The sequence below is a fragment of the Bubalus bubalis genome, chromosome 1 (assembly GCF_019923935.1).
Source record: "Bubalus bubalis isolate 160015118507 breed Murrah chromosome 1, NDDB_SH_1, whole genome shotgun sequence".
Lineage (NCBI taxonomy): Eukaryota > Metazoa > Chordata > Mammalia > Artiodactyla > Bovidae > Bubalus > Bubalus bubalis.
Genome location: NC_059157.1, coordinates 161412961 through 161426006, shown reverse-complemented (window position 1 = coordinate 161426006; position 13046 = coordinate 161412961).

Genomic DNA, 13046 nt, shown 5'->3' with positions numbered 1-13046 from the left:
TCTAACAAACCATAGTCTTCCCTGAGCCAGGGTTCAGTGGGCATCAGGGTAATTTATAGTGAGTGCTAAAAGCCATACTGTGGTTGTCCTGGATTAACATCTTGCTTTATGAACTAATATGTAAGTTTGGATTCTTTTTGAGAATGTGTAATTTTTGAGAGAATGTGTAATCTTGTAGAGAATGTGTAATTTTTGGTTTGAATTTAACTAAGGTGATGCTTTAATTTGCTTAAAAAGAATAGCTAAATTTCACTACTTGCACTGCTTGAATTAGTAATTTCTCTTCTGGGTACTGAATAAGATTTTTTTTTCCAGTTTTTATTGCTTGCATAGGATTACAGATTCATTTTCAAACTAACACCTTATGATTTATTTTTCTTGTTAACATTTGCCAAACTCCTCCAGTAGCATACTGGCCCAAACAAATTTCAACCTTTAAAGACATAAGGTCAAAAGTCCCAGAAAATATTAAATAAATTATAGTGTGGTATGAAGTAGATAAATAGTCAATGTAAACTAACCTTCAAGATTCTAAAAGTTGAGGATTTGGGGCTCCAGATGACAACATATCAGCTGTTGTCAGGATTTCAGTGAGTATGTCAGAGACAGATAAATACAGGGAACTCATTTGAATATATAAAACTATCTTCTATCATTTTATAATTCACATCTATGTGTCTCCATCATGATGGTTTTTTCTATTCTGGTCCTGAATCTCCAGAAAAACATCACTGGGGAATATTCAAACAGAATGCAAAAGGGCTCTTTCCTATGTCCAATAGCTCCATGGTTGGTTCTCCCCATTGTCTCAATTCCAGATGTTTCCTGGCATAACTGATAATTTCTCATTTTCCCCCTCTATAACAACAATCCTCTGTCCCTTTGGGGTTTATGATCTATTGAGAGAATGTTTGACAAATCATGAAATGCATATATACAAATGTTGCTGTATAAATTTAGGGATACCCAGTTATGAGCCCCTATTACAAGACTACAGCCCAGTTCCTGATATGATGTACAAATTTATGTCAGTTAGGAGTAACTGAAAATTAAATCATCTCTACATTTAATAAATATTTAGTGAGGACCTACATATACTGCTCTTGGTGCTAGAAATACCATAATGAGGAAGAGAAACTTCCTGCACTCATGGGGCTTCCTTATATCCTAGTGAGACATAGATAACTAGATAACAGGTAACTATCAGCAGACAGAATAAAAGCATGTAAAATCAGGTTAGTAGATAAGTAGATAATACATGACTATCAGCAGATAGAACAAAAGAATATAAATTCAGGTTAGTAAGTGTAGTGAAGAAAGAACATGTGGTAAGAGGATGAAGAGTGACAGCATGCTATGAAGAAAAACATCAAAATAAAACATACAAAATTTTGCATTTCTTTAATGATTTTTAAACAGTTTCCTAAACTCCTGTTATAATTTCTTTATATCAATAATATTGGGAATATAGGATGCAGGAGTCATAAAAGATTTCATTAAAGCTCTTTCTATGGTTACTTAAATAGATTAAAAAAAAAGAAATGATGGATAAAATTAAGATATTTTCTTTGGAAAATCAGAAGTAACCAAAAAAAAAAAAAGAATTTTTTTTCTTTATTTTATTATTATTTTTTTTTAATTGTATACCTGTGGCGGATTCATTTTGATATTTGGCAAAACTAATACAATTATGTAAAGTTTTAAAAAAAGAATTTTTGTTAGATTTTATTCAGTAAAATTTCATGGGAAATTCAGTGAGTTCTTGATGAAAATCTTCTAAACTTGTACTTTTGGCTTCTGTAGTGTTAGAGATCATCTAAAAGCTGGAAAACACTCATTTCCACAAATGAAACCAAGTGGAAATGGTGGTAGAAGCATATTATCTTCCCACAGACTTTCTGAGAAAGGCAATGTAGTTAGGTTTTATTTAATGCAGATGTACCATCACTAATTTTCTGTCTGAAGATGTACTTGACAGTGGTCTTGCATCAACATATACACAGATGTAAAACATTAATATATTTAACCCAGCTGATGCCTTTAGAAGTGGCAGAAATACTGAGGAAATTCATAGTCAATCTCTCCATGGTAAAAGTCTCCATTGCTTTTCTGGCCACAGAGAAAGAATTTGCAAGCACATTTGTCTGCAATTTCAGGCAATGGAGTATGCTCTCTTATTATTGCACAGTCTTAAATATGACAAAATATTTAAATTTTTCATGTCATGCCAGCTGGAAAAAAGTTTTAATGGGAAAACCATGGCCTAAGTCACTGCCAAAAGTGATGTAAATGAACCCTAAAGGACTCTACAGGGTGACTGGAACTTCTGGTTACTAATGTAAATGCTCATAGACCTGACCTTTGTTTATTTCTATCAGTTAATCTAAGGAAAAGATTTTCTTTTTAAATCATGGCAAGGAGTATATGCTTTTACAACTCATGGTGTATTTTTCAAGATGTCCTCAATTGTGGTCAATTTCTTCCCTCTGAAAGAAAGTACTTTTTAAAAAAGGAACAAAAAAATCATTGGAAATTGATTTTGAGAAAAAGGATGGATGACCAGGTTGGGCCATATTTTTTCTTTTACAGAAACCAGGAGAGTTTGTAAAATAAAATGGTTAGGTCTCTAGCAAAGCTGGTGCTGCTATTACCAGGAAAGAGCCCTTGAAATATTTCAAATAATGTGAGGATTATTGGAATAGTTCCTGAGGGAAATCTTTGAAAGATGACACTTACTGGAGTGCAAAAATTTCAATACACATCACAATCCCACCTCGGGTAAGAAGAATAACATGGAATAAAGTAAATCTAGCATGACACCACAGGGAAAAATGTGAGAATAGGGGCAAAATTCTTGACCAGAGTGTTAAGAAAAGCATGGCTTTGATTTTGCCCTTGAAGGATGTGAAAGATTTACATGTATTCTATCCCATGGATGAGAAAAGCAGAGAAATGCAAGGGACATGTGTGAGATAATGAGCAGGTCAATTTGACAGAAGTAATGTTTCCTGTAGAAAAGAAGCAGGCAATAGGTGTCACTCATGTTAAATCTGGACTGAAGGGCTATGCTCTCAAGGAGTTTTGCTTTATATTATGGCCAACAGAGAGTCACTGAAGGTTTTGAGTAGAATCACAGTGTAGAGAAATTAGAATATTAAAAAGATCCATCTAGTAGTGGAATAGACTGGAGAGTGGGGGAGACTGGAGAGGAGGCCAGGTGTTGATAGGTACAGAAGGAAGGGACACAATAGGTAATTCAATAGTTAATCCCACTAGGGGATTGTAAGTAGAAAAGCATAGGAAACACCTGTAAGTTAATAATTACTTGAGAATACAGGTTTGCTTAACTGCAAGCCCAAGCAGACTTGTTTCACCCATTCACTTGTAAGCCTCACAAGCATCCTATTTTAATAAACCACTTCTTATCTATCACTTTGCTTTCATTGAATTTTTCTCTGCACTGAGACATATAGGACTGTGGTACCAGGGCTCTTTGGAGTAACCCTGAAATGACACCAGTCAGTTTCAGCGTGGGATTTAAAGGCAGAAGAGATGTGATGTGATTATCTTCCTTGTGATGGCTATCATGTGGGAAAACATGATGAAAATACACACTTCTTACCCTCAAAATATCAGAACATTCAACTGAAAGCAAATATATATGTATGTCTGTGTGTGTGTTTGTATAGATATGAATAATACATCAGTGAATATAAATTCAGTATGCTTTTCTATAATTTACAGTGGGAAAACATTACTTTTGTTGTCAGGCAATCACAGCAGAGATTTAGACAATCTGAATATCTTACTTTGCTTCAAACATTCTTTGTTAAAAAAATATTTAAAATTCCTTGTCGGATTTTATTTATTTATTTATTTATCATTTCTTAACTAGTACTTTGTATCATTTCTCAACAGATGCAAAGCATCACACTCAAAGGTGAATCATAAGTAGAAATTGCCTTTAAGGAACTAACTGTCTAGAAAGGGAAGTGACCAACATGGAATAAGGAGAATGCACAGGCTAAGGTGCTAAGTTCCAGCCAGACAGAAAATGGAAATGGGACAGAGAGATCATATGCAGCTATTCAGGCAAGATTTGTTGAGAAATGGCACTTGAGTTTGGCCTGGGAGAATGTCTGAGATGCCATGAAGGTCTGGAGAGAGGAAGAATATCACTTTGCGTTATCCTCTTTATTACTGTTTGGTAAAAGATACACAAATTCTGGTAACATTCTGGCATGGGAAAAAAAAACTTTTTTTTTTTTTTTACTGTACAAGTGTGTCATTCTGTTTCATTACATTGAGAATACTACTTTAAGATACAAATTTTTAGTTAAGCTTTAGTAGCTTTTATTGCTAAGAAAAGTAATTAAAGGTCTTTTAAAACATAAATGATAAATGAATTAATACGTCTCCTTCAGTTCCGTTCAGTTCAGTCGCTCAGTCGTATCCGACTCTTTGTGACCCCATGAATCACAGGAAGGAATATGTCTCCTTAAAGTGATATAAAAAACATAGAGGTAAAGACATGAACTCTGGAGACAAATAGCCTGGGTGTAAATCCTTGTTCCAATCCTTACCAGCCATGTGATTTAGGGTAAGTGATTGAATTTCTTATATATGTTTTAGTTTCCCTGTCTATAAAAACGGGGCTAGAGTAGTGTTTACCTCGTAAAATATTTTGAGATTAAATTACACACACACACACACACACACACACACACACACATATATATATATATATATGGGGCTGGAATTTAATTTACTCTGCTTAAAAGCTAATAACTTACACTGTTATTTTTTCATGGATATTAGCAAAATATATACAAATTCAGTGCTGGAGACAAAGGAATGCACTATTGATGGTCAGCAAGCAGCAAGAGTATCAGGTTTGTATGTAAAGAATCCAGGAAGGCATTATGCACACAGTAGGTTTGTGTTGTAGCCCGGGAACACTAAGCTTGGGGAATCCACCTTTTTTTTTTTATAACATCCAGTAAGTTGGCCTGCTCTTGTTCCTAATGGGAGATATTATCTCATTTTTTGGAATTCAGTTCAGTTCAGTCGCTCAGTCGTGTCTGACTCTTTGCGACCCCATGAACCACAGCACGCCAGGCCTCCTTGTCCATCACCAACTCCTGCAGTTAACCTAAACTCATGTCCATTGAGTTGGTGATGCCATCCAACCATCTCATCCTCTGTTGTCCCCTTCTCCTCCTGCCCTCAATCTTTCCCAGCATCAGGGTCTTTTCAAACGAGTCAGCCCTTTGCATCAGGTGGCCAAAATATTGGAGTTTCAGCTTCAACATCAGTCCTTCCAATGAACACCCAGGACTGAGCTCCTTTAGGATGGACTGGTTGGATCTCCTTGCATTCCAAGGGACTCTCAAGAGTCTTCTCCAACAACACAGTTTAAAAGCGACAATTCTTCTGCACTCAGCTTTTTTTTATGGTTCAACTCTTACATCCATATATGACTACTGGAAAAAACATAGCCTTGACAAGACGGACCTTTGCTGGCAAAGTAATGTCTCTGCTTTTTAATATGCTGTCTAGGTTGGTCATAACTTTCCTTCCAAGGAGTAAGCGTCTTTTAATTTCATGGCTGCAATCACCAGCTGCAGTGATTTTGGAGCCCCCCAAAATAAAGTCAGCCACTGTTTCCACTGTTTCCCCATTTATTTGCCATGAAGTGATGGGACCAGATGTCGTGATCTTAGTTTTCTGAATGTTGAGCTTTAAGTCAACTTTTTCACTCTCTTCTTTCACTTTCATCAAGAGGCTCTTTAGTTCTTCTTCACTTTCTGCCATAATGGTGGTGTCATCTGCATATCTGAGGTTGTTGATCTTTCTCCTGCAATCTTGAATCCAGCTTGTGCTTCTTCCAGCCCAGTGTTTCTCATGATGTACTCTGCATATAAGTTAAATAAGCAGGGTGAGAATATACAGCCTTGACGTACTCCTTTTCCTGTTTGGAACCCGTCTGTTGTTCCATGTCCAGTTCTAACTGTTGCTTCCTGACCTGCACATAGGTTTCTCAAGAGGCAGGTCAGGTGGTCTGGTAGTCCCATCTCTTTCAGAATTTTCCACAGTTTATTGTGACTCACATAGTCAAAGGCTTTGGCATAGTCAATAAAGCAGAAGTATATGTTTTTCCGGAACTCTCTTGCCCTTTCGATGATCCAGCAGATGTTGGCAATTTGATCTCTGGTTCCTCTGCCTTTTCTAAAACCAACTTGAACATCGGGAAGTTCATGGCTCACGTATTGCTGAAGTCTTGCTTGGAGAATTTTGAGCATTACTTTACTAGCCTGTGAGATGAGTCTAATTGTGTAGTAGTTTGAGCATTCTTTGGCATTTCCTTTTTTGGAATTGGAATGAAAACTGACCTTTTCAGTCCTGTGGCCACTGCTGAGTTTTCCAAATTTGCTGACATTTTAGTGCAGCACTTTCACAGCATCATCTTTTAGGACTTGAAATAGCTCAACTGGAATTCCATCACCTCCACTAGTTTTGTTCGTAGTGATGCTTCCTAAGGCCACTTGACTTCACATTCCAGAATGTCTGGCTCTCAGTAAGTGATCACACCATCGCGATTATCTGGGTCATGAAGATCTTTTTTGTACAGTTCTTCTGTGTATTCTTGCCACCTCTTCTTAATATCTTCTGCTTCTGTTAGGTCCATACCATTTCTGTCCTTTATCAAGCCCATCTTTGTATGAAATGTTCCCTTGGTACCTCTAATTTTCTTGAAGAGATCTCTAGCCTTTCCCATTCTATTGATTTCCTCCATTTCTTTGCATTGATCTCTGAGGAAGGCTTTCTTATCTCTCCTTGCTATTCTTTGGAACTCTGCATTCAAATAGGTATATCTTTCCTTTCCTCCTTTGCTTTTCACTTCTCTTCTTTTAACAGCATTTGTAAGGCTTCTTCACACAGCCATTTTACTTTTTTGCATTTCTTTTTCTTGGGGATGGTCTTGATCCCTGTCTCCTGTACAATGTCATGAAACCCTGTGCATTGTTCATCAGGCACTCTGTCTATCAGATCTAGTCCCTTAAATCTATTTCTCACTTCCAATGTGTAGTCATAAGGGATTTGATTTAGGTCATACCTGAATGGTCTAGTGGTTTTCCCTACTTTCTTCAGTTTCAGTCTGAATTTGGCAATAAGGAGTTCATGATATGAGCCACAGTCATCTCCTGGTCTTGTTTTTGCTGACTGTATAGAGCTTCTCCATCTTTGGCTGCAAAGAATATAATCAATCTGATTTCGGTTTTGACCATCTGGTGACATCCATGTATAGAGTCTTCTCTTGTGTTGCTGGAAAAGGGTGTTTGCTATGACCAGTGCGTTCTCTTGGCAAAAGTCTATTAGCCTTTGCCCTGCTTCATTGTGTACTCCAAGGCCAAATTTGCCTGTTACTCCAGGTGTTTCTTGACTTCCTACTTTTGCATTCCAGTCCCCTATAATGAAAAAAACATCTTTTGGGGGTTAGTTCTAAAAGGTCTTGTAGGTCTTCACAGAACCATTCAACTTCAGCTTCTTCAGCATTGCTGGTCAGGGCATAGACTTGTATTACCATGATATTGAATGGTTTGCCTTGGCAACGAACAGAGATCATTCTGTCATTTTTGAGATTGCATCCAAGTACTGCATTTCAGACTCTTTTGTTGACCATGATGGCTACTCCATTTCTTCTGAGGAATTCCTGCCTACAGTAGTAGATATAATGGTCATCTGAGTTAAATTCACCCATTCCAGTCCATCTTAGTTTGCTGATTCCTAGAATGTTAATGTTCACTCTTGCCATCTCCTGTTTGACCACTTCCAATTTGCCTTGATTCATGGACCTATATTTCCAGGTTCCTATGCAATATTGCTCTTTACAGCACTGGACCTTGCTTCTATCACCAGTCACATCAACAACTGCATGTTGCTTTTGCTTTAGTTCTGTCCTTTCATTCTTTCTGGAGTTAATTCTCCACTGATCTCCAGTAGCATATTGGGCACCTACTGACCTGGGGAGTTCATCTTTCAGTGTCCTATCTTTTTGTCTTTTCATACTGTTCATGGGGTTCTCAATGCAAGAATACTGAAATGGGTTGCCATTCCCTTCTCAGCATTCCTTGCTGTAAATACAACCCTGAGAAATGGCTTGCATAATGGCTAATTAGGGTTTCCTAGGTGGTTCAGTGGTAAAGAATCTCCCTGCCATTCAGGAGACAGAGGTTCAATCCCTGGGTCAAGAAGATCCCCTGGAGAAGGAAATGCCAACCCACTCCAGTATCTTGCCTGGGAAATCGCATGGACAGTGCAGGCTGGTGGGCTATATAGTCACAAAAGAGTCAGATGTGACTTAGTGACTAAACAACAAACAAATGGGCTATTAAGACCTTGCATTATTAACATCCCTAGCAAGACATATAAGGGCATGAGAAACTCTTGAAGAATTCTCTCTCTCAACTGTATAAGAAATTAAGAACAGTGCTGTTCGCATATTATAAACTCTTGAGTAAACAACAAGGACCTACTGTATAGCACAGGGAAATATATACATAATTGAGTCACTGTGCTAGTAACCTGAAACTAACACATTGTAAATCAACTATTTTAATAAAAATAATTAAAATAGACTTAATGAGTGTGTGTTCAGTCATGTCTGACTCTTTGTGAGCCCATGGATTGTAGCCCATCATGCTCCTCTGTCCATGGGATTCTCCAGGTAAGAATACTGGAGTGGGTAGCCATTCCCTCTTCTAGGGGATCTTCCCGATCCAAGGACTGAACTTGCATCTCCTGTGGCTTCTGTACTGGCAGCTGGATTCTTTACCACTGAGCCACCAGGGAAGCCCGATGTTTAGTATATATTCAGGTAAAAAGAGTTACAGAGAAGTATGTTTATATTAACAGATATTTCTCAGAAATAAACTTGGAGAAATTTGAAATTTTGTTTCTGATCAGTAGCACTTAACTGCTTTGGGTCCACAGGTCATTTTAACAGAAGTTTAAACACTTTGTCAATATTTTATTAATTAACCCAAAGTATAACAATTAGAATGTAAAAGTAATCCTAAGTAATGTTATGATAGCTTTCTGTGAGGGAGTGAGTGGCTGTTGCTACTGTTTATGCACAGCAACCTGTGTCTGGGTTTTTTTCTTCTGATTATTGTGTTGCTTAGGACTTGAGATTTTTGTACTATTTCACAAATGTCGGCACATATGTAGATATGGAAAATTATCAGGAAAAAATTAACATTTCTGACAATAGGACAAAGACACTTCCAACAAATACTCAGAAAGAAAAAAGTCAGAGACCACTTAGGATAGATGAAAGACATAGGGAAAAAATAGCAAGTATTACATAATTTATTGGTATTATATTATTATTGGTAAAGAAAGAATTTTGGAATGTTGTTTCAGCCATTAAATGCAAGAAAGGGATGATATAAGGGAGATATTAATAGAAAAGACATCTCAAAGTTAAAAACTGTAACTGAAAAAGACTATTAAAATGCTTCTTAGGGTGAACTTGGTTTTTGTAAAGGAAATTAGAAGAGGAAGGGAAAAGCAGTGTATTTGTACAAACTTCAATGAAAAAATTGATAATATTAACAATAAATAGAAATTCTGCATAGATTTCATCTCAGAAAAAAAAAAAAAAAAGACTGAGGAATAGGTTGAAGGAATTGATTTGGTAGATCAGAAGAGACTTTTATTGCAGGCTACCTTCAAACTGGGTCAACTATACTTTGCCTCCAGTCTGCTCTCTGGTTTCAGTTCTTTCCTGCTGTTAGATTTAAGTGGCTTCTCTTAATACGTGGTTTGTACTGCTTCTATTTTGAACTGACTCATCATTAATAACACTATTTGGAAGCCTTGTACTGGAACTCAAAATCCTGAGAAGAAACATGTCCAGATTGAGTCTCTTTCTGGCTGAACAGGAAACAGTCCATGAGTATAATGCTGCACAGATTATTTTTTAAAGGGAACTGAGTTGGGTTTCTAAGGTTCCATTATATAACTAAGTAAAAAACTCCATTTGCTGTTTCCGTGTACACTTGAGAGGCATTTTGAACACCAAACTAATGAACTGAACATGCAAACCATGGGGTTACATCCATGGTTCAAAGGCTTTTACTCAGTACTTGTTTTTTCAGTTTTCTTTTTATTGCCATTCTGCTTTAATTAGCTGAGCCATGAGTGACAATGAGCTTACAATAGTCAGTTTTTTAAAACAGTGCCATTAATCAATAGACAAAACAATGTTTTTATGGGAGTGGGTAAGCTATTGAATACCCATTTATGAGACTCAGATGGTAAAGCATCTGTCTGCAATGCCAGAGACCAGGGTTCGATCCCTGGGTTTGGAAGATCCCCTGGAGAAGGAAATGGCAGCCCACTCCAGTACATCCCATGGATGGAGGAGCCTGATAGCAGTCCATGGAGTTGCAAAGAGTCAGACACAACTGAGTGCCTTCACCTTCACTTTCACTTCAGTATCACCTATGTGTGATATTTTCTTATCATATTTGTTTACTTATTTTTTGGATACAATCTGAACTCTTGATAGACTGAAGAATAAACAAAAGGCAAAATGATGAACAAAAAATGTTTCTCGTATAATGAGGCCCAGACTAAATTAATTTAAAACAGAGATTGTGTGTGCACGCAGATGCATGTGTTTTCTATGCATGCCCACGATTGCCTATGCACTTCTCATGCATCTATATCCTCTCTCACATTAGCACATTCTTAGAAGGCATACATTCACAACCTTTAGGGTACCTTGTATTATACTTCTCCCTCAGGCCACATCTGTCTAGAACAGAAATACAACAGGTTTTATTTCCCTTTCAAGAATAGAAATGGACCTCTGAGAAGCTGACAGTGAAATAACATTAAACATGAAAACTAAATGGACATATTAGAGTGAGGACTGGTATAGATTACATGACATGCAAGCCAGATAAGATGGGGATTTTGAAACCATAAGATTCGAAACTGTGAGTAAGATTTGAAATCATGAGGATTAGGAAGAACATCCAAGGGACAAGGTCCAGCTTTGGTAAAGGCCATGGAACTCCTTAACAGTAATGATCAGAAAATATAATCACTCGGAAATTTTTATTGCATGCTATTTTATTGTAGGATGGAACATAGAAACCCATAATGATGGGAAATACTTTGGAATACCATAGTCCTCCAAATTATACACAGCATTCACTATCTATATGAAAACACAGATTAAAATATTTTGATGAAAAGCTCTTCCTGGAACCCCTAGAACAATAGCAATGGCACCCCACTCCAGTACTCTTGCCTGGAAAATTCCATGGGCAGAGGAGCCTGGTAGGCTGCAGTCCATGAGGTTACTAAGAGTCAGACACGACTGAGCGACTTCACTTTCACTTTTCACTTTCATGCATTGGAGAAGGAAATGGCAACCCACTCCAGTGTTCTTGCCTGGAGAATCCCAGGGACGGGGGAGCCTGGTGGGCTGCCGTCTATGGGGTGACACAGAGTCGGACACGACTGAAGTGACTTAGCAGCAGCAGAATTCTTTACTACTTTAAAAAGACTTATTCACAAAAGATTGAAACTAGACCACAGTTTTACACCATACACAACAATTAATCCCTAATGCGTTAAAGTGTTGAATGTAAGACCTAACACTATAAAACTCCTAGAAGAAAACATAGGTGGTAAGCCACTTGACATCAGTCCCAGTGATGAAGTTTTGAATCTGGCTCCAAAAGCAAAGGTAACAAAAACAAAAATAAACAAGTGAGACTACATCAAACTAAAAAGCTTCTATACAGCAAACAGAACTATGAACAAAATGAAACAAATGAAAGGCAATCTACTGAGTGGGAAAAACATTTGCAAGTTACATATCTGTTATATATCCAAAATATAGAAAGAACTCATACAACTGAACAACAAACTGATACAACTGATACAACTGAACAACAAAGCGAACATCTGATGAAAAAATGGGCTGAGGATCTAAAGAGACATTTTTCTAAAGAAGACATATGGGTGACCGACAGACACATGTAAGTATATTCACCATCACTAATTAATAGAGAAATGCATATGAAAACCACAACGAAATATCTCATACCTGTTAGAAGGGCTATTATCAAAAGATAATAACAAATATTAGCAAGGATGTTGGAAAGGGGACACTTGTGCACTGTTGCTGGGAATGTAAATTGTTGCAGCCACTATGGAAAACAGTATGGAGATTCCTCAAAATATTAAAAATAGAATTATCGTATGACCCAGCAATTCCACTTCTGGATATTTATCTGAAGAAAACTAAAACACTAATTTGAAAATATATATGCACACCTATGTTCATTGCAGTATTATTTACAATAACCAAGATAAAGAATCAAAGTGTCCATCAATGGATGGATGGATAAATCTGTCCTATATACCTACATATGTATATGTCTCATATATTGACATATATATGAAAAGCCATAGAAAGAATGAAATCATGCCATTTACAACAGCATGGGTGTACATTGGGGGAATTACACTAAGTGAAATAAGTCAGACAGGGGAAGACAAGTACTGGATGGATAATCTCACTTATATGTGGAATCTAAAATAACAAATCAAAACAAAATCAAAATCAAAGATTCAGAGAACAAAATCAGGGACTTCGGATGATGCTATCAGTGAGCACAGATTCAAGGAGTGTCATGTAAAGATCCGATTGATTTAATGACTCACTGGCTTAGTGTTTAGAGGATTGAGAGCTACTTGGATACATCGGGGTGATCCCTGTATTCTCTGGATGGCCACACTGCCATGACATGTGCTCTCCTAGGGGAGCTTGGGGTATTTTTCTGTGGAAGCAGTGACAGATTTTTTTTTCCCCTTGGGCTCCAAAATCACCAAGGACAGTGACAGCAGCCATGAAATTAAAAGACGCTTGCTCTTTGCAAGAAAAAGCTATGGCAAACCTAGATAACATATTAAAAAACAGTGACATCACTTTTCCAACAAAGGTCCGTATAGTCATAACT